This window comes from Symphalangus syndactylus, chromosome 1 (assembly GCF_028878055.3).
Source record: "Symphalangus syndactylus isolate Jambi chromosome 1, NHGRI_mSymSyn1-v2.1_pri, whole genome shotgun sequence".
Taxonomy (NCBI): Eukaryota; Metazoa; Chordata; class Mammalia; order Primates; family Hylobatidae; genus Symphalangus; species Symphalangus syndactylus.
The window spans coordinates 154,910,034-154,930,449 of record NC_072423.2 but is presented as its reverse complement, the minus strand read 5'-3'; the positions used below and the strand labels follow the sequence as shown (position 1 = coordinate 154,930,449).

Genomic DNA, 20,416 nt, shown 5'->3' with positions numbered 1-20,416 from the left:
TTCTGGAGAACTCCAAACAAAGATGAGGGCCTGAAATTGGGCACTACCTGAGGGCCAGGTATGTTCAACCCAGAGGCTCTAGCTTCCCTTTTCTCTGCCACCACCTGTACAGTAAAGGAACAGGCAATATGGCACCAGTAGATTTCTGCATGATAAAATATTAGAATGGGGGTGGCCAGATTTTTGCATGCTATGCAAATGGCGCACCTGTTCTGACCGATCTTTCATGCCCTATGTAAATTAAACACCACATCCTCAAGCTCATCTATAAAACCTCCTGTACTCCATCGTGGAAGCAGCAACCCATTTTCTCTGGGACCCCTGTCTGTACAGGGAGCTCTTCTCTTTCTTTCACCTATTAAACTTCTCCTCCTAACCTCACTCTGGTGGTCTGAGTCATAGTTTTCCATGGCTGTGAGGGAATGGATCTCAGGTATCACCCTAGACAATGAAGTCACTTCAATATGCCTCATTCTATTTTATCATTTTATTTGTTTTTACCTCTTCTGTTCTCATGAAAACACAATCCTCATAGATGTCTTCATGAGATGAACTGTTTTCCCAACACCATTTATTGGAGAGGTTGTCCTTTCAAAGTTGTATGTTCTCGGCACATTTGTCAAAACTCAATTGCTTATAAATGCATGGGTTTATTTCCGGGCTTTCTGTCCTGTTCCTCCGGTCAATGTGTTGTTATGTGAGTACCATGCTGTTTTGATTATAAGGGCTTTGTAATATATCTTGAAGTCAGATAATCTGATCCTTCTTTTTTTTTTTTTTTTTGACAGGAGGTAGAATTTATTGGTGAATGTTAAGAAAGGGCAGCACAGTGGAAGCCCTTATGAATACAGGGCCCATCACTTGTCCAGAGGGCCATGACTGCGGATCTACTTGACCCCACAGCCATCTGGGATGAGCCACTCCTCAGCCACCGTGTCTTCAAATTTATCGGTATTGAACTTGGTGAAGCCCCACTTCTTCGAGATGTGGATCTTCTGGAAGCCAGGGAACTTGAACTTGGCCCTGCGTAGGGCCTCAATCACATGCTCCTTGTTCTGCAGCTTGGTGCAAATGGACATGATAACTTGGCCAATGTGAACCCCGGCCACAGTGTCCTGGGCCTTTCCCAAGGTACCTCACATGCCTGTTTGGAGCCTACTTTGGGGTTGTGCAAGTTCAGAGGCAAGAACATACATCTGAAAGCCTGTCTCCAAGGTCCCTTAGAGTAACCCACACAAGAAACGGGCAACATACATACTACAAGGAAGCAGCTGTTTGCAGCCGTTGCACATTGGGACCCTGTGAGGAAAGGAACTCAGTTGGCTTAATTGGCTGCAGCAGCTTTGTTCTTTTTACTTAAGATTGTGGCTATTTGGGGTCTTTTGTGGTTTCATGCAAATTTAAGAATTTTTTTTTCATTTCTGTGAAAAATAACATTAGAATTTTAATAGTGGCTGCATTGAATCTGTAGATCACTTTGAATAGTATGGACATTTTAACAATGTTAATTCTATTAAGCAATAAATACAGCATACCTTTCCATTTATTTGTGTGATTTTTTTAAAATTTTCATCAGTTTTACAGTTTTCTGTTTACAAGTCTTTTACCACTTTACATTTACACCTAAGTATTTAATTTGTTGTTGCTGTTGTAAATAGGATTCTTTCCTTTATTCCTTTTCCAGATAGCTTTTTATTAGTGTATAAAAATGCTACCAATTTTGTATGTTGATTTTGTATCCTGTGACTTTACTGGATTTATTTATCAATTCTATCAGCTTTTAGTGGAGTCTTTACAGTTTTCTGTATATAAGATCATGTTGTCAGCAAGCAGACAAATTCACTTTTTCCTACCCTATTAGGGTGACTTTTATTTATTTCTCTTGTCTAATTGCTCCAGCTCAGACTGCCAGAACTCTGTAGAAAAGTACTGAAACTGGGCATCCTTGTCTTCTCCCTGATGCCAGAGAAAAGCTTTCAACTCGTCACCATTGAGTATGATGTTCGCTACGTCTTTGTCATTTATGGCTTTTATTGTGTTGAGTTACAATCCCTCTATACTTACTCTGTTGAGAGTTTTTATCATGAAAGGGTGTTAAATTTTGTCAAACGCTTTTTCTCTTTCCTACTTCTATCACAGTGATAGATCTCAAATTCTGGCTTCTGGCTTAGTGTTTATAGGTAAGTAGGCAGTAAAGATAATTATCATAGTATTTAAAGTCAAGAAAGAAATAATTTTGATTGAATATCAAGATATAGTGTGTGTTTGTGTGCGTGTGTGTGCATGTGTTATGGGTGTTTGTTTGTTGAGTTAGCTGCAAAAATGCTCCATCTGTCCACTTTCAAATAGCAATCTGTCAGATTGCATATTCCAAAGAGGGACACAGCAACAGCTCTTATCCTGCATGCTATTTTGCAACGTGATATTGCCACTCTGCCTTCTGATTCTGGGCAAATCCTGTGATCAATGGAAATACAGTGGAAGTGACGCTGTCCAAATCCAGGAGTAGTCCTTTAGAAAAACTGGAGGCTTCTTCATCTTCCTGCCTCACATACACACTTCTTCTGTTGTTTTCTCTTAAATTCAGCAATGGTGCTATGAGAAACCCATACATCAAAGAAAAGACATGTGTAAGCACTTGGATCATAGCCCCAGATGACTCTCAGTCGATAGAAAACATTGACTGGCATCCATGTTGGTGAAACAGCTTGGACATGAAGCCTTTCCCAGACGAGATGGGTCCAATAACTTCTGACTGCAAATGCATGAGCAACTTTAAGCAAGGACTGCCTAGCTCATTCCCATCTACCCACTCAACTGGGAGAGATGATAAATCATCATCTTAAGTCACCAAGTTTTGGCATCATTTGTTCAACAATAAACCAGAACACCCACTGAAAAGGCCATCTGACATTTTTTGGAACATTTTCCCTAAATTTGGATCAATCTCCACATTCTAAAAAGTGCCTTTTCAAAATAGACTCCAGAAATACACATTTCTCAGTTTGCTTGTGGTTAGTGTTCAGGCTTGTGAAAGGTTCTTATGTACCTCCAGACCCCACACATAGGTGAGCCACTTTAGGACAAAGGCTCTGTGTGGAGAATCCACTCTGATCTAAGAGTGGCAGGTGGGGACATGAGGAAGATTTCAGAGAAGCTTCCTAATGCAGTATGGTTGTGGATTGACAATGGCGTGCAAGTTAAACCACCTCAATGGGACGCAGCAGAAGGCCAGGTTGGGGTATGGCTTGCAGCATTTTCCCTGCAATCTTATCTTTGAATATATTTCTTTGGCCATTCTAATAATTCCGTGATTAACTCAATAACCTTTACTTAACATATCATCTACTTAAATGATGTAGAGTGAATTCCATGTTTTTTGGAGGTTAGGAAACCTAACTTCTATAGAAAACGTGATGCATGCATGACCCCCAATTTAGGCACCTGAAGTGAGCAAAGTCATGGGAAGACTTTTTCTCATCACCTACAGCACAGTCAACAGAAAAACTGTTGAAAGAGACCTACAGATTAAGTACAATATGAGGAATCAAGTTAATAAAATTGAATTGCATTAGAGATTTTAGTTAATGAGATTTTAGCTGTTCTTGTTGCACACAAGGAAAGTAACTATGCGAGATGATAGATATGTTAATCTGCTTCACTACAGTCATCATTTAACTTTTGATGATATTCTATGACATTATGTTCTAAACATCAAGCATACACAATAAAGTTTATTTATTTATTTTTTTAAATAGGAAGATACAGCTTGAAGAGCCAGGTGCAGTGGCTCACTCCTGTAATCCCAGCGTTTTGGGAGGCCGAGGTGGGTGGATCACTTGAGTCCAGGAGTTTGACACCAGTCTGGGCAACATATTGTGACCCCAACCTTTACAAAAAATAAAAAAAATTAGCTGACCATGGTGCATGCCTTTAGTTCCAGCTACTCAGGAGGCTGAAGTGGGAGCATTGCTTGAGCCTGGGAGGCAGATGCTGCAATGAGCTATGATCACACCACTGCACTCCAGCCTGGGGGACAGAGAGAGACCTTGTGTCCAAATATACTAAAAGATACAGCTCGTTACCATGCTTATGGAACACCTGGATTTCTCCAGTTGGTTCCCAAAATATGCTGTCAAATGGCTGGCTCAGCGCAGTTCACCACGGCATTCCAAGAGCTGCTGAGTGCATGCTTCCTGGACCAGTAGCATTAGAAACAAATTCACCTCGAACTTTGTTAAGAATGCAAATTCTCAAGTCTCAGTCTGGACTTTCTGACACTCTTGAACTGCGTTCCAACAACTTTTTTTTTTTTTTAATAAGCCCACCAGGTAATTTTGATGCATGTGTAAGTGAAAGAACCCCACTTTGCGATGACTTCCTGTTGACCTCCCAAGAGCATGTGTTGATTCTGGTATGGTTTAGTTCCTCAAAACCCATAGTGAATGAAGTGCAGTGGTATTTCTTCATCTGGATTCGAATAAACTCAGGAATCACGTGTCCTCCGAGATCAGTGACGCTATTTCAGCAACCTAATTTGCAGACTTCTAACTCTCTATCAGAAAAATTAACTAGATTAAGCGTGCTCTCAGGAATTCTTCACTTCCTTTGGGCTTCTCTTTTTTTATAACAGTGACTCTACTGTCAGTTTCAGAGGATGTTGGCTAAAAGTATACCTTGGATGCTGCTTTTTTATATTACTTTTATTTTTTATTTTTTGAGACGAAGTTTTCCTCTTGATGCCCAGGCTGGAGTGCAATGGCACCATCTCGGCTCACTGCAACCTCCACCTTCTGGGTTTAAGCAATTCTCCTGCCTCAGCATCCCCAATAGTTGGGATTACAGGCATGTGCCACCACGCCTAGCTAATTTTGTATTTTTAATAGAGACGGGGTTTCTCCATGTTGGTCAGGCTGGTCTCGAACTCCTGACCTCAAGTGATCTGCCCTCCTCAGCCTCCCAAAATGCTGGGATTACAGGCGTGAGTCCCCACGCCTGGCCCGGATGCTGCTTTTTTAATCTTGGTGAATTTTTTAGCTTTCCTTTTATGCTTCATAGTCCATTCATGTTTCTGTTTAATAGAGAAGCCTGCTTATTCATGTTACAACTAATCACAATTTTTATTCCGTGAGGTTTCCTTTTCATCATGGACTACAGATAAAACAAATTCACACGCTCTTCCTGCACAAAGTTGTATCATCTTTAAATGTTTCCTGCCTTTCCAGTCAACATTTCATACACTCTGCTCCTCCACCCTCAAACTACGCTGACGTCCCAAGATTCAACCATCTCATACGTACATGAGGTCCGGTGATGTTCACATTAAACTGTGCCAAAAATTCTTTGTAAACTAAAGAGTTTCACATGAGATGCAGAGCCATCAATAAGATTCAAGGGTTTAATACTGGCAAAAATCTTCTGATTTGAAAAAGGTATTCAGTATGATATATTTAGACATATATTAGACGTTTATTAAGCCCTCTGCTCCAAAGCACAGCAATTTTAAAAATGTGAATTCAAAGGAATCTCTAATAACAAAGATGTCAGGCACTGTGGCTGATGGTGGGTGAGGTCATTTTGATCACATATGTCTATTACCCCCAAAAAAGCAACTGTTTGCCTTAGTAAAGTAACTGGTGTCCCTAATGTTATTAGGAAGTTATAGTAGATGAACGTGCCCATTCATGTCAGGCAGACTTGGCTTTAAAATCTGGCTTTGTTACTCCTCACTCCTGTGTGATTTGAGGAGTACATAGCTACTTTTCTGTACACAGGTTTTGTTCTGTTTAAACTGAGGCCTCCTTTAAAAACACCATCCAATAGTCTTCAAAGCCTGACAAACACAATGCAGCAAACATTCCTCCTCCCTGCCTCTGTAGGAAACTGCTCAGCATCTCTGTTCCAGGGGATACCAGGGTTCAGCCTTTCCTCAACAATGTGGCTATCGAAATTTATTTCACCCGTGTCTGCTTATACCAACAATCAATGTAGTCAATGATATCAGACAGCTACTCCCAGACAGTTTCTGCTCTCTGAATCCTCTTACTTGTGTCTATTATTCTTTCCTGTCTTATCATTAATAACAGGATTATTTATTCCTTAGTATGCTTTTAGTTGCAAGACACAGACGCCCTACTCGGAGAAAGTTAAGAAAAAAAAAATGGAAGAGCCTCAAGATTAAAGCCTTTCTTCTCTCTGTCTTCTTTCTTTGGTGTGGACTTAGTATGGTGTGTTTTTTCCATATTGCTCTGAGCAGCCCCCTGTGTACATTGTATCAGCCAGGAACTTGAGCAGAAAGGATCATCTTTTTTTTTAATGTTTTAAAATTTTTAACTTGTATGAGTACATAGTAGGTGTATATATTAATGAGGTACATGAGATATTTGGATACAGGTATATAATTTGTAACAATCCTATCAGGGTAAAGGGGGCATCCATCACCTCCAGCATTTAGCATTTCTTTGAGTTATTAATGTTCCAATTATACTCTTTTAGTCATTTAAAAATGTATAATAAGTTATTGTTTAGTCACTGTAGTCACCTGTTACGCATTCAAATATTAGAACTTATTCTGTCTAACTCTGTTTGTACCCATTAGCCATCCCCTTCATATTCAAAAGATATAGGTGTGTCTTTTGGCTCAAGATGCCCACATAACCTGTTTATGGTCAGCCTCTGTGTCCAGCTTCTGAGACAGATGCTCCCTGGGAGAACTGGAGTGATGTGATCAAACACATGCAACCTACAGGGGCTGAAAGTGAGAAAAGGTGGTTTTCATAGGAAAATCTTCAGTGTTAACAGACAAAGAGGGAATGATGGATGAGCAGGCAAAACCAGCAGCTGTCCGGTGTACTGTGACTTATAACTTTTACCTGCGCTGATAAATAAACAATGGCTGGAGTCATTATGAGTGACAGCATTCTTGTTCTGCAGACACTATAAATCTGGATAAAATAAGCAATTCTCTGCTGAGATGATAGAAGAATCTATCTTCCCTCACTTCGCCAACACAGTGAGAACAGTGGTCTCTGAATTCTTGATTTTTCTGGCTGCATCGTGAAGAGTATTTACCGAAACCATCAGTGGAGACGTTCAAAAACAGTAGGAAAATGTGGGATAGGGAAATCAATGTAGGATGGCCCTCTTAGCCCCAGTGTTCCTGCTGTGAGACGTGCCATCTTCATCAACCTTTTAAAATATGTTCTTCTTAATATTATGGATGATTGAAATTTTAATGTTTTTTTATTATTTAAATCACAAAAAATGTGAATATAATCTCTAGAGGACAGGGAATTGGCCAAATATTATACTAAGAAGTGTAGCTAATTTATTCTGTAACTTGGGCATGAACAATATATGGGAATAAATGACATAACTCAAATAGAAGACTTTCTTTTGGTCCGGGAAAACAGAAGGAACTTGAGTATTAATTTTCTATCTGCTGCATCATGAACTATTTTTGATACACGAGAACGATGGAAAAATTGAGTTTTCTTGACTTTACCCTCAGTTCTTATAAAAAAGACAATTAAGCCACAAAAAGCTATTTAAGAAAATATTTGTTGTCTCACTGCCAGATTAACAATTAAATGTTCCTATCTATTCATAATGTCAAAGAGAAGATGAATGGAAGCAGTAGTGCTGTCGGCAGCAGCAGAATCTGTATCAACTGTGTATTAGGAGAATAGCTGCATTTCACCAATACTCCAGCCATGCCACTTTTTTTTTTTTTTCTTTTTTTTTTTTTTGAGATGGAGTCTCACTCTGTCTCCCAGGCTGAAGTGCAGTGGTGCTATCTCAGCTCATGGCAACCTGCATCTCCCGAATTCAAGAGCTTCTCCTGCCTCAACCTTTCGAGTAGCTGGGATTACAGGCGCACACCACCACACCCAGATAATTTTTGTATTTTAGTAGAGATGGGGTTTCACCATGTTGGCCAGGCTGGTCTTGAAATCCTGACCTCAAGTGATCCGCCCACCTCTGCCTCCCAAAGCGCTGGGATTACAGGACTGAGCCACTGTGCCCGGCTCCATGCCCTGTGTTTACCCTCACTCTGTGCATGCCACTGCACTTTTGGCTTCTCATAGGCCCAAGAGTCTGCTTGATTATGGTCAAGGGAGAGGGGTAGACTCTAGGAGATTAACTTGTGTGACCAGATGGCAGTAGTTTTGTCAGCAAACACAGATAAATGTTATCTAGAAAGATTCTCTGCTCTTCCCTACACACCCTAACAAAAGTCATTTTTAACTATGCTTTGCATACAAGGGTCCCTGACACGAAAATTCCAGGTTACTTAACAAGAGGTTACCAAGCTTCACTTGGCTTCATCACTCCAAAGGGCAAATGTAAAAACGTGTTATAGCGATGAGGTGCTTATGTTTCATCTCCTCAGGCAACTTCTTGGACAGGCATCAAGGATGATCTCAAGCTGCCTAGGACCATCAGAGAATAATTTTAATCCAGAATTCTACAGGAATATACATTCTATTTTATTTATTTTTATTTATTTTTTGAGACAGGGTCTCACTCTTTCGCCTATGCTGGAGTGCGGTGGTGACATGTCACTTCCCTGCAACCTCTGCCTCCTGGGTTCAAGTGATTCCTCTGCCTCTGCCTCCCGAGTAGCTGGAACTACAGGTGACCGTCACCATGACCAGCTAATTTTTGTATTTTTATATAGACGAGATTTCACCATGTTGGCCAGGCTGGTCTGGAACTCCTGACCTGTCGAACTCCTGACCTCAAGCAATCCACCCATCTGGGCCTGCCAGGGAATATACATTTTAAAAGATTAAAGATGGAGAAGAAGACAGTATCATGTTTTGTCTTCTTAAATTAAAATAGGAAAGTTGACTTTGGCCGTTCCTTAGGGTCAGAAAGTCCATTATTCAGGAAAATCAAATGGCATAATGGTAGGGTTCTTTGGTAAAAGGAAAAGTGAAAGTAATTTCATCTCTAGTCTAGTCTAGGCTTTATAGGAGGATAATATTGACATGTTGCTGTCCAGGTAGAAGCAGCAAGGTGGGGCCAATGAAAGGGATTTAAGGCAGAACCTCAAGCTGGGTAAAAAGAAATTTCACCTGCCTAATATCTTATATAACTTTACACATACACACACACACACACACACACACACACGTATGAGGATCTGTCAGAGAGCAATGTGGGTTCTGTACAGGGAAGGAAATTTCAGCCTGCAGCTTCAATATCAATAATCACAAACAACTCACATGATACTAGCACACGATATTCACAATGTGCTTCAAGTTTCCATTAAGAAAACAAGTGTAAATATGTGTATTTCCTGCTTCTATAGATGTATCACACAATGAGTCAATAGAGAACAGTAGCCTCGGATCACATGAACATATTAGGTTGGAGAATGGGAATATTTCTGATATTAAAATAGACCTTGCCAATATTCTAAGAGACTCAGTTTTCAGGGAAAAAAAAAAAAAACCATGTGATAATAAATCTAATTGCACCCTAAAGTTATTACCTGGTTATTTATAAGTAACTATAGAAAATGGGTTATTGTATATAAGTAATAAAATTAATCTTTCTGTATGTTTATATGTTGTCATATATATGTAATTTAAAAACATAATTCATAAAAAGCATCTGTACACTAGGAAGAATGTAAGCCATGACGTCCACTTTAAAGTTGTAAAAACATAAAGTTATATATAATAAATTTAACTTATTTATAAATATAAACAATTAAATATTTTTTGTCATGGAAATACAGTTAAATAGTAATGATTTACTTCAGTCAAGGTCTTCCGAGTTTTAAAACAGTTTACAATTTTGGTGAAAATTTAGATAATTTTTTATTACGTTTATAACACACAAAAAATATTAAGAGGGACAAGGCACAGCAGAGAGCCCGGCTTCAGATCAGTGAAGGCAGGTGAGACAAAGAAGGTCTTCATCTGGCCACACCTGCAACGCAGAGCCTCAGGCATGGAGGTGCATGCATGTGACTCAGTTTTGAGGATTTTTATTACGGAAATCAAAAGTGGATATGTGTAGTGTGTGTGCACATAACATAAAACAAAGAACAGTTGTAGGTCTTACAATATCTGACTTCAAGATTTCGTATAAGCTACAGTAACCAGGATAGTGTGCTGTTGGCAGAATAAATAATAAATAGACCAGTGGAATGTAATAAAGAGCCCGAAATTGACTCACAAGTATAATTTTTGAAAATAGTTTCAAAACAATCAAACAGGAAAAGGAAAGTCTTTTTTAATAAATAATGCTGGAGTACCTAAACAGCCACAAGAAAGGAAGGAAACAAGGAAGGAAAGAAGAAAGGAAGGAGGGAAAGGAAGGGAAGGGAAGGGAAGGGAAGATGGAAGGAACGAGAAAAAGAAGGAAAGAAACTGTAACACACCCTAAACATCCTAGTGTCTGACAGCACTATAATATCACTACAGCAAATCATATTATATTCTACAGTTTCTGGTAGCTAGGAGGAGGATAATGAATCTTCTCAACACAAATAAATGACAAATGTTTGAGATGATGGATATGATAATTACCTAGATCAGATCACTATACATTATATGTATGGAGGCTTCATGGGCCCCATGAATATGCACAAATAGAATTAAACAACTTAAAAATAAATAAAAATACAAATGATACCATCTCACACCAGTTAGAGTGGCAATCATTAAGAAGTCAGGAAACAACAGGTGCTGGAGAGGATGTGGAGAAATAGGAACACTTTTACACTGTTGGTGGGACTGTAAACTAGTTCAACCATTGTGAAAGTCAGTGTGGCGATTCCTCGGGGATCTAGAACTAGAAATACCATTTGATCCAGCCATCCCATTACTGGGTATATACCCAAAGGATTATAAATCATGCTGCTATAAAGACACATGCACACATATGTTTATTGCAGCACTATGCATAATAGCAAAGACTTGGAACCAAGCCAAATGTCCAACAATGATAGACCGGATTAAGAAAATGTGGCACATATAAACCATGGAATACTATACAGCCATAAACAATGATGACTTCATGTCCTTTGTAGGGACATGGATGAAGCTGGAAACTATCATTCTCAGCAAACAATCACAGTGACAAAAAACCAGATACTGCATGTTCTCATTCACAGGTGGGAATTGAACAAAGAGAACTCATGGACACAGGAAGGGGAACAGCACACAATGGAGCCTGTTGTGGGGTGGGGGGAGGGGGGAGGGATAGCATTAGGAGATACACCTAATGTTAAATGACGAGTTAATGGGTGCAGCACACCAACATGGCACAGGTAAACATATGTAACTAAACTGCACGTTGTGCACATGTACCCTAAAACCTAAAGTATAATAAAAATAAATAAAAACAAAACCAAACAAAACAATTGCATATAACAACCAAAAATTAACTCAAGGTGGATCAACGTCTACTGAAAAAGATAAAATTATAAAGCTTACACGTATTTATGATTTGAGGGCAGGCCAAGTTTTCTTAGAAAAATCCCAGTAGCCAATAGAAATTTTAAAAAGTTACAAAATTTTAAAATAACTTTATACATATTAAAAAAAAAACAGAAAATTTCTGTTCCTTGAAAGGCACTGTTTAGAAAATGAATAGACAAGTCACAGACTTGGAGAATATAACTGCAAAACATGCATTTAACAAATAACTGGTACCTCATATATAAACACACACACACCATATATATATATATATACACACACCATATATATACGCACACCATGTACATATATATGCCACATATATGTGTATATATATATCATATACATATATACACCGTAAACCTATACATACATATACGCTTCAAATACATGTGCTGTGAAAGTTTCACAAATGAAGAAAGTAAAATTGAAATTGAATACCACCTTAAGACTTCATGGTCGGAAAGTGTCAAAGGCAAGGAATGAACTTGAGTCTTTTTCGTCTCTTCAGAGCTCTTTATATCAGAGCCTGAGGCATGGAAGTGGACGCATTTAACTTATTTCTGAGGAGATGCCCAGAAGAACGCATAACAGAATAGGCAGGAAAAGATCTATTAGAAGCAATATAAATATGTAATAGCAATATATATAAACTTTCACAACACAGCATTTTAAAAACACAAACAAAAGGAATGTGTGAAAGAGTTGAAATGATGCTTTCCAAATAGAAGCTGCATGAATGTCCAGTGAGCACATGAAAAAGTGCTCCAATCACTAGTAATCAGTGAAATGCGTATTAAACCCACAATTAAATATGCACCATTACAATACCTAGAGGAATAAAGATTTGCAACAGAAAAGTTTACAAGGATGTGGAGCAAATGCAACACGCGGACATTGTTGGTGGGAGTGTATTATGGCACATGACTTTGAAAAATGCCTGGCAATTTTTTATAAATGAAACATACAACTAACCTAGCACCTAGAAATGTAACTTAGGTATTTACACAAGAAAAAGAAAATATACAATTACATACACACATACACACACACAACTTGTTCAAAAATGTCTGCAGAAACTGTATCCCTAAGATCAAAACTCGGAAATTGCCAAAGTCATTGCCAACAGGGGAGGAAACACTCCGGTTATATTTATGCAATTTAGCATAAAAAAAGGGATACATTGCCGATATCCACAAGAACATTCCTGGATTGCAATTGCTGAAGCTTGGTTTCATTTTTCATGATAATTTTTGACAATGCGGGTTTCAAATTTACAAATCTGTCAGTCTTACTTTTGGAAGTTCCTCTGCATTCCTTCTGTAGATCAATATATTCCTTTAATTGCTTCCAGTCCTATAGCTTCATTTCCACTTTAAAAAACTCACCTGCAATATGGTGAATGCTTTAGGGAAAGAGTCTAATTTCACATTTTTTCAAATAATTATTTTTCTCAGCATCATTATGAAGTAGCTTTTTTCCCACGTATTTGTAACGTGTTTGTATCATTTACAAAATTCTCATCCACGAAGTTTGTTGTTGGCCTGTCTTGCTCTATCCACTGTCTTTTTAACTGTGGTCATTGCAGTGTTTAGCCAACATCAGATGCACCATCTTCCACTTGTGCCAACACTGTACTAAACTTCGTGTACTTTCAGATTAATCAACAGCGACAATCATTTTATATACATATTTTTTAGTAACAGTATTTTCCTATTACCACCTTTTAAAAGATGTCAGTTTTGTTAAAACTGCTGATAAAGGAAAGAAGACTAGAATACAGGAGCTTGATTCCAGGGAGGTTTTTAACTCACTGAAACTCAGTACTGTAGACTTGAACTCATAGCTCTTTAATCATGCAGAAGTTTAGTAGAATATAATGTAAACATTTATAAAGTAGAGAACATTTTATGGTTTGAGAGGAGGATGCAGAGATTCTAATTTTCTAATGACTTGGTAGAGAAAATAAAGTTAGTTACTTTACTTTTCAGAGCTAAAAAGTATCTTAGAGTCACCTAGCTCGAAATCTTCATTTTCCTGCTAGGGGAATGGAGGTACAGGTATGAAGTCATTTGCACAACCTCACGCCTCTTCCATGTGGCTGAGTCAGGGTGAGGGCACAGGTCTCACTCGCATAACAGTCTTCTTTCTACCCACCAGGCTGTTTCCAAGAAATCCATCTATTGTAATATGGTTTTGTATAGGAATCTCATATGCAAGGCCTGGGCAATTTTGACATCCTTTTAGAACAAAGGTAACAGAAGAAAGTCTAAGCCACCAAGGAGAGCAATTAGAATGCAAACAGGTTTGATCTGTCCAAAAGAAGTCACTTTAAAAGAAGCGTGCGCTCATTAACCACATCATTTGCTAACTGGGCCGCCAGAGCCCCAGTCCCTACCGTGCCAGCCCCAAGCTCACTGCCAACAGCAGCCCGTCTGATGATGAAAGCAGCTGAGCCCTGGCAACCCCGCAGCAGTCTCACTGTGGAAGATCCGGAGAGGAAAGAAAGACGCAGACACCCCATCATCTTAAAATGCAGTTTGAATAATTTTGAGAAATAATTGTTCAGGAGGCGAACTTCTAAATCTCCAGGGCTGTGCCACCGGGGGAACTTCTTTATCAAAGAAAAATGCACGCAAAGGGGGTGGGAAATGGCAAACTCGGGGGAAAATGACAGCATTTTTTGAGACGAGGCTTCGAGAAAATCATTTCCTCGAGGAGAGCTTTGCCACATAGGAAGACTTGCAGTTTCAAAATGCAAGATTTAACATGCAGTTTAAAATCTTCCGAATGTGCATCGGGAGTTTGCAGTGCTATCTGCAGAAGCAACGTTACTTTTGGGGTAGAAAATAGTTTTCCTTTCTGTCATGGTAAATAAAAACACTTTAGCTTAGCTACTAAAATCACAAATATTTTCATATACTATATATATATAATTTTACTTATATATACTATTTTTACAACCATAGCAAAAATTATGTGCTATATCAGCAATAATACAGGCAACACATTTCTTAGCTTGTTTTTCTTATAGTACTTAAAACTGTTTTTGCTTTTACATTGTAAGTTAATCTCCACTCTGTACAGCAATAATTGTAGTCTTAATTTTACATATGACAGAACTGAGGCCCATCAGATCTTGTTAGTCTTGGGAACCTCATCCCTCCGTTTGTCTTTGATTTGTTTGATCTGTTCAGTATATAATGGATCTTTTAAAAAGTCAATATCTTCACGGCTGTAGGACTAGAAATAACAATACGTCCAGCTTAAGAAATGATGCAGCTGTACGGATTTAAGGCATCCTTACTAATGACAGCCTAGTAGAGCAGAGGGAAATATTATGGGGAAAGTAACTCCCAATCTTATGCTCTCCTCAGTGTTTGGTCCCGACTTCAGGCTGACTCTGAATCCTTTCTTTAATGGGTAGAAAACGAAGCAGAAATAGAAACTGAATTCACAATTCCAGGATTCCTTTACCCAGTCTGTACTGAACTCCACTTAATGCCCAGAGATTCTAGATTATTCCATGGTTTATACTAGATTATCTTCAGGTTGGAAAGCTTATAAAAATCCAAATCCTATAGATTGCTAAGTTTTATATTGTAGGTGAAAGAAAATGCAAAGTATGGAAGGGTTACAGTCAATATAAGGCTCTAGAATTATGTAATGAGATAAATATTATATACATAATTCTATGTAAATATAATTGTATATATACACACAAATACATGGATATGGTGTGTGTGTGTATCTGAGTGTCATACACATATATCATGACACTCAGATCTTATAAGCATTCATCCACAGAAATGAACCCTTGGGTCCTGTTAATTACCTTTGTCTGATCCTGACAGTCACTAGGCTTGCTGCTTCCCAGGGCCTGAATGCCTGCAAAACCACCCCAGTTCCATCAAAGAGAGGATACCTGTCTTCTCACTAACTGACCCATGATTCTAGGATCTTAGATTAGTTGGTCAGCATCGAGAGGAACACAGTGTTTGTGATCACACACATAAACTCCTAGGAATCCATTTCAACCAGATTTATGGACTAAATAGCTCTTTTTTATTTAACTCTACATGATTGTCTTGTGATTACTGGCATAAGGATGAGTAAATGATAATCTTATATAAATTAAAAATAAATCAATAAACATGGGATAGAAGTTCCCTTTATTGCTTGCTTGCTTCTTTTTTTTTGTTTTTTCTGTCACCCAGGCTGGAGTGCAGTGGCATGATCTCGGCTCACTGCAATGCTTCTTCCTTCCTTCTTTCTTTCCTTCTTTCTTCTTGTTCTCCTTTCTCTCTCTCTCCATCCTTCCTTCCTTCTTTCATCTTCTCTTTCTATCCTGTCTCTCCCTCTCCCTCTTTTTTTTTATTTTTTGAGAAAAGATCTCGCTGTGTTGCCCAGGCTGCAGTACAGTTGCTTTTCACAGACAGTGTCCTACTAATCATCACCTCAGGAATTTGGGCTTTCTCAGTTTCCAGTCTGGGCCAGTTCACCTCTCCTCAGGCAACGCGCTGTCCCCTGCTCCCAGGAAGTCATCATATTAATATTGAACTTAGTGCAGACACCCAATCATCATAATGCTCTGCAGCCCAGGACTCGTGGGCTCAAGTGATCCTCCTGCTTCAGCCTCCAGAGTAGCTGGGACTACAGGTGCATGCCTCCAGGACTGGCACCATCAGGAGTTTCTTTTTAATCCTAAAATATTCTTACAGTGAACAACTAATACGGAAGTGATAATGTATTAATGTGATTTGTTCATATGACATGTTTCATAAAGTTGTTACAATGTGAGTTAACAGATTCTGTAGTTTTTATAGCATCTATAAGTATGTCCATGTATTTTATTTACATAACGACCTTATGACTATTATTCAGAATGTTTTACTAGTAATAATATTTAAAAACTGTGTACATACTTTAACACTATGTAAAATAGAGCATGTGTACTAATTTCTATATACCTTTTTTCTGTTAGATAAAAAAAGACATGTAACCACGCCTAGTATTTCACAAATGAAGAAAGTGAAGTTGAAATTGAATAACGCCTTAAGACTTCATGGTTGGCAAGTATCAAAGCCAGGGATTGAACTTGAGTCTTATTGGTTCTCTTACAGGGCTCCTTATACCATATAACATTTTCTTTCATCAGCAAAATATAACACAATTGGAGTTTTGTTATGGACCAGTGACTAAATCACTTGTGTTGGCTTAAAGGTAAAATAAGACACAATAAAACAACGTTATGAAGCTTCAGATGTCATCTCACAAGGATTAAAATAATCCTGTGTAATGTATAGTCCTTTTCAAATCATAAGTCATCAACTACCAAGTACCCGTATCACATAAGCAATGAGCATCGTCCCGTATTCTGTGTGTTAATCAGTTTAGGATTCTTTTTCCAAATGGAACTCAGCTGTATTAGTCAGGGGAACACTGGCTAGTATAAAAAAAAAACTCACCATTAGACTGTAAAACAACAGAAGCTTATTTCTTGTCCCAGTCAAAGTACAATGCAGCATCCTGAAGATGCTGGTTACAGGCGGCTTTAATAGCCATGGTGAGCTCATGCCCCAAGTTCTTTCATTTTCAGCCTCTGCCATCCCCCCGTGCCTCACTGCCATCACATGCTACCGGCACATGCTCCCATCACATTGAAGAAGAGAGAGATGAGAGGAGAGAAGAGGGGAAGAGAAAGGCTTCCTCAAAATCCTTTACCCAGAAGACACAGACATTATATTCACACTCACTTTCTATTGGTGAGAACTGGTCACACAACTACAAAGAGACACAAGCAGCTGGGAAATACACTCCCAAATGCTTCCTGGCATTAGTCCTATTTTATAAAAGGGGAACACCCAGTTTTCTGGATTTCTGATCTTATACGCTGTGTCAGTGTTTCATTGCATTAGATCAGATCACTAATCATCTTCAAGCTTCCAAAATCCTATTCCACACAGAGAAATAACTTTATTCTGTGCTAAACCAGTGCCATGGATGGGAAGTGTGTACAACGAAAACCTGAGACGACCAGGGTTCAAAACACATATTTGTCTTAAAAGTTGTGCTAATGTGAACATGGCATTCAAGTCTCAACTTCGCTTCCTCCGAGTAAAGAATTATTTGACATGGGGGTAATTGCAAGGGAAGGGGCGTAGACATATATGTCTGATAACAGCTCTCTTGTAGGACAGCATAAAAAACATTATTTCATTCACTATCTCACATGTTCCTCAAATTCTAGGAAGAGAGGCTGATGAGGAAGTGTTTTACAGGAAGGAATGTTCTATCAATATGCAGAGAAGCTGTGTCTGTGTCTGTTCTGATCCTGCCTGTGATTTTAAAGAGTAAAATTCTGTGCGATCCAAGCCCTTTTTGAGAGATATTTTGGAGGACCACGTGATGTGACCATCTTTATAAAAAACTGATTGTGCAGCAGGATTATTGTTTGGCACTCTGTATGTCCTAACTTAATTTCTCTAACAGCTTTATGAAATGGGAATGTCAGTCCCATGTTATAAAAAAAAAACTTCAAACTCAAGAGAAACTGATAAATCTAGGACTCAAACTTCGGTCTTTCTGGGGGAAACCACTATTCTCTATCATGCCAAAATGCTCACCTAAAACCAGGCTTCATCTGATGTAAGCTGATGCTAAGGTTTGTCAGAACCAGACTTTAAAAATGACTGTGACTGCCGCTGCTAGCAGCCCGGCTAAATGTCCTGTGAATCTCTCTTCCTCCTGCAGCCTATGCGTACACCCATGAAGAATTTCTCCTGGTGAGAGTGGTGTACACACCAGCAAGCTGAACAAGCTTACCTCCTTTGCTCACTATTCCTCTTGCTCAGGATTTGGGTTTTTTTTGAAGCGGTGTGCTCTTACCACTCCTTAATCCTGTGAGGCTCCTCATTTATTGTACTGGGGTGGGAAGAAGCCTGCATACAAGCACAGATATATGGTTTTTATTTAATCAGGTAATGAAAAGAATGCATTTCAAGACATAGCACATATTACGGTGACTCAGATTGCCTCTGCTATTTCATGTTCTTATAAGTTACCATCTAATTTGTCATTACAATTCAAAGTAACTTCATTTTCCCTGGTGGAGTACTGAAAATTACTGTAACTTATAATTTTATGGTAATTATAGTAAGAACTCCCATAATTAGTGTGGCAAGATCACTGTTCTATTTATTTTTCCAAATGAGTCACACCCCTGGTAGGGGAAACTTGCTGTGTAGCTTTAAAGGTCCAGGTGCTATCTATAGGTGCGTGGTATCTCATCATCATAACCTTTCTATTTCTCCTCTGAAATATTCTCCCCGAACAATGTGAGGAAAGATCTAAGTTTAAAATAGAGTAATTTTGAAACTTTAGTATGCTTGGAACACATGCCATATTTACATGGAACGAAAAGAAGCTTACGGCACCCAAGGCCCTAGCACTTATTTGTTCTCAAGGTTTTGTGTGTAATATATACTTACTCAATAAACTGCTTCCTTTCAGAGCACAAGAATTACCCAGTCCTCTACCTTCCATCCAAACGTGGGGCTCTAGTACCCACCAAAGCTCCTCAGTCACAAAACAGGAAGTCCATCCTCCCCCTTACAGTTTCAGTAACAGCTGTGGATTGGACTTTATTAGTGCTTCTAGTCCTCTCCAGCCTCGTGTTCGTGCCTTGGTGCAGGTGTTCATTATTTCTGCTTTATTCAGCGTCTCCTTGAAAACAGGAGGACCTGCAGAGATAATGACCTCATTCTTCGTGCCCCAGAGATGCCTGTACATAGCTTTAGAATAACAACACCTGAGAGCACATTGACAGCAATATAGAGCAACAGGGACTTTCCTACTCTGCGAGTGTGGACCTGAATTATGACTGGCATTTTGGAGAGAAATTTGGCAAAACTGAGAAAAAAGGAAGATGATTATATCCCACAGCCAAGATATTCAACGTTTTAGTTATATTATTAGGAGTAATACTCAGAAATAAAAGTGAATTGCACAAGAAAAGATGCGTACAAAACTTCATTGCAATGTTCTTTATAATATCAAAAAAATAAAAATGAAAAATAATCCACGGTCCTTCAATAGGAGAATGCATAAATAAATTGGCATTTTTTACAAAGTAATTGTGAACACATGCTACAAGATGTAAATTATAAATTACTGTGTCAGTGTTGGTAATCTCAAACACAAAGTATGGAACAAGGAAAAGTGAGCTGCAGAGAATAACAAAGTTCAAATACTTCCAAAATAAATAATCTTTTGAATAAAGTATCCCGAACATTTACTGAGCAGTTACTATGTTCCTGGCATTGTTTCAAGTACTTTGCTCTTGGAAAAGAAAAACGTGAAATTCATGAGGATATTTGCTTATGGTGAGGGAGTTTATGGTGAAGATGCTAGGAAATTCGTTTTGGGAAGGGGCCTCAGCTTTACTTGTAGTGCTTTTTCTCTTTCTAAAGGTATATCTGCAGGCCGGGCACGGTGGCTCACACCTGTAATCCCACCACTTTGGAAGGCCAAGGTGGGTGGATCACCTGAGGTCAGGAGTTCGAGACCAGGCTGACCAACATGGTGAAACCCTCTCTCTACTAAAAATACAAAAATTAGCTGGACATGGTGGCAGGTGCCTGTATTGTAATCCCAGCTACTAGGGAGGCTGAGGCAGAATTTCTTGAACCCGGGAGGCAGAAGTTGTAGCGAGCTGAGATTGGCCCGTTACCCTCCAGCCTGGGTGACAGAGCAAGACGATGTTTCTAAATAAATAAATAAATAAATAAGGGTATCTGCAACAAGAAGAGAATTTTGTCCATGCTTTCCCACTGTTATCACAACTCTTTGTCCATGCTTTCCGACTGTTATCAAAGATATGTAATATCTTCGCAGGCTCGGAATTCACACTTCTGCCACTGCTTTATGAGGAAACTTTTGAAGATTAGCCTTTTTTTTGGATGTTAAAGGGTGCTTCT

At 38.8% G+C, this 20,416-nt stretch overlaps 1 non-coding gene across 1 annotated transcript; it reads right to left on the bottom strand.

The window, feature by feature from the left end:
* Positions 1-1,202: 1,202 nt before the first annotated feature.
* LOC129461570 (small nucleolar RNA SNORA70) lies at positions 1,203-1,338 on the bottom strand. The gene has a single exon (XR_008650597.2). It is a non-coding gene; the product is annotated as a small nucleolar RNA SNORA70 (small nucleolar RNA).
* Positions 1,339-20,416: the final 19,078 nt, after the last annotated feature.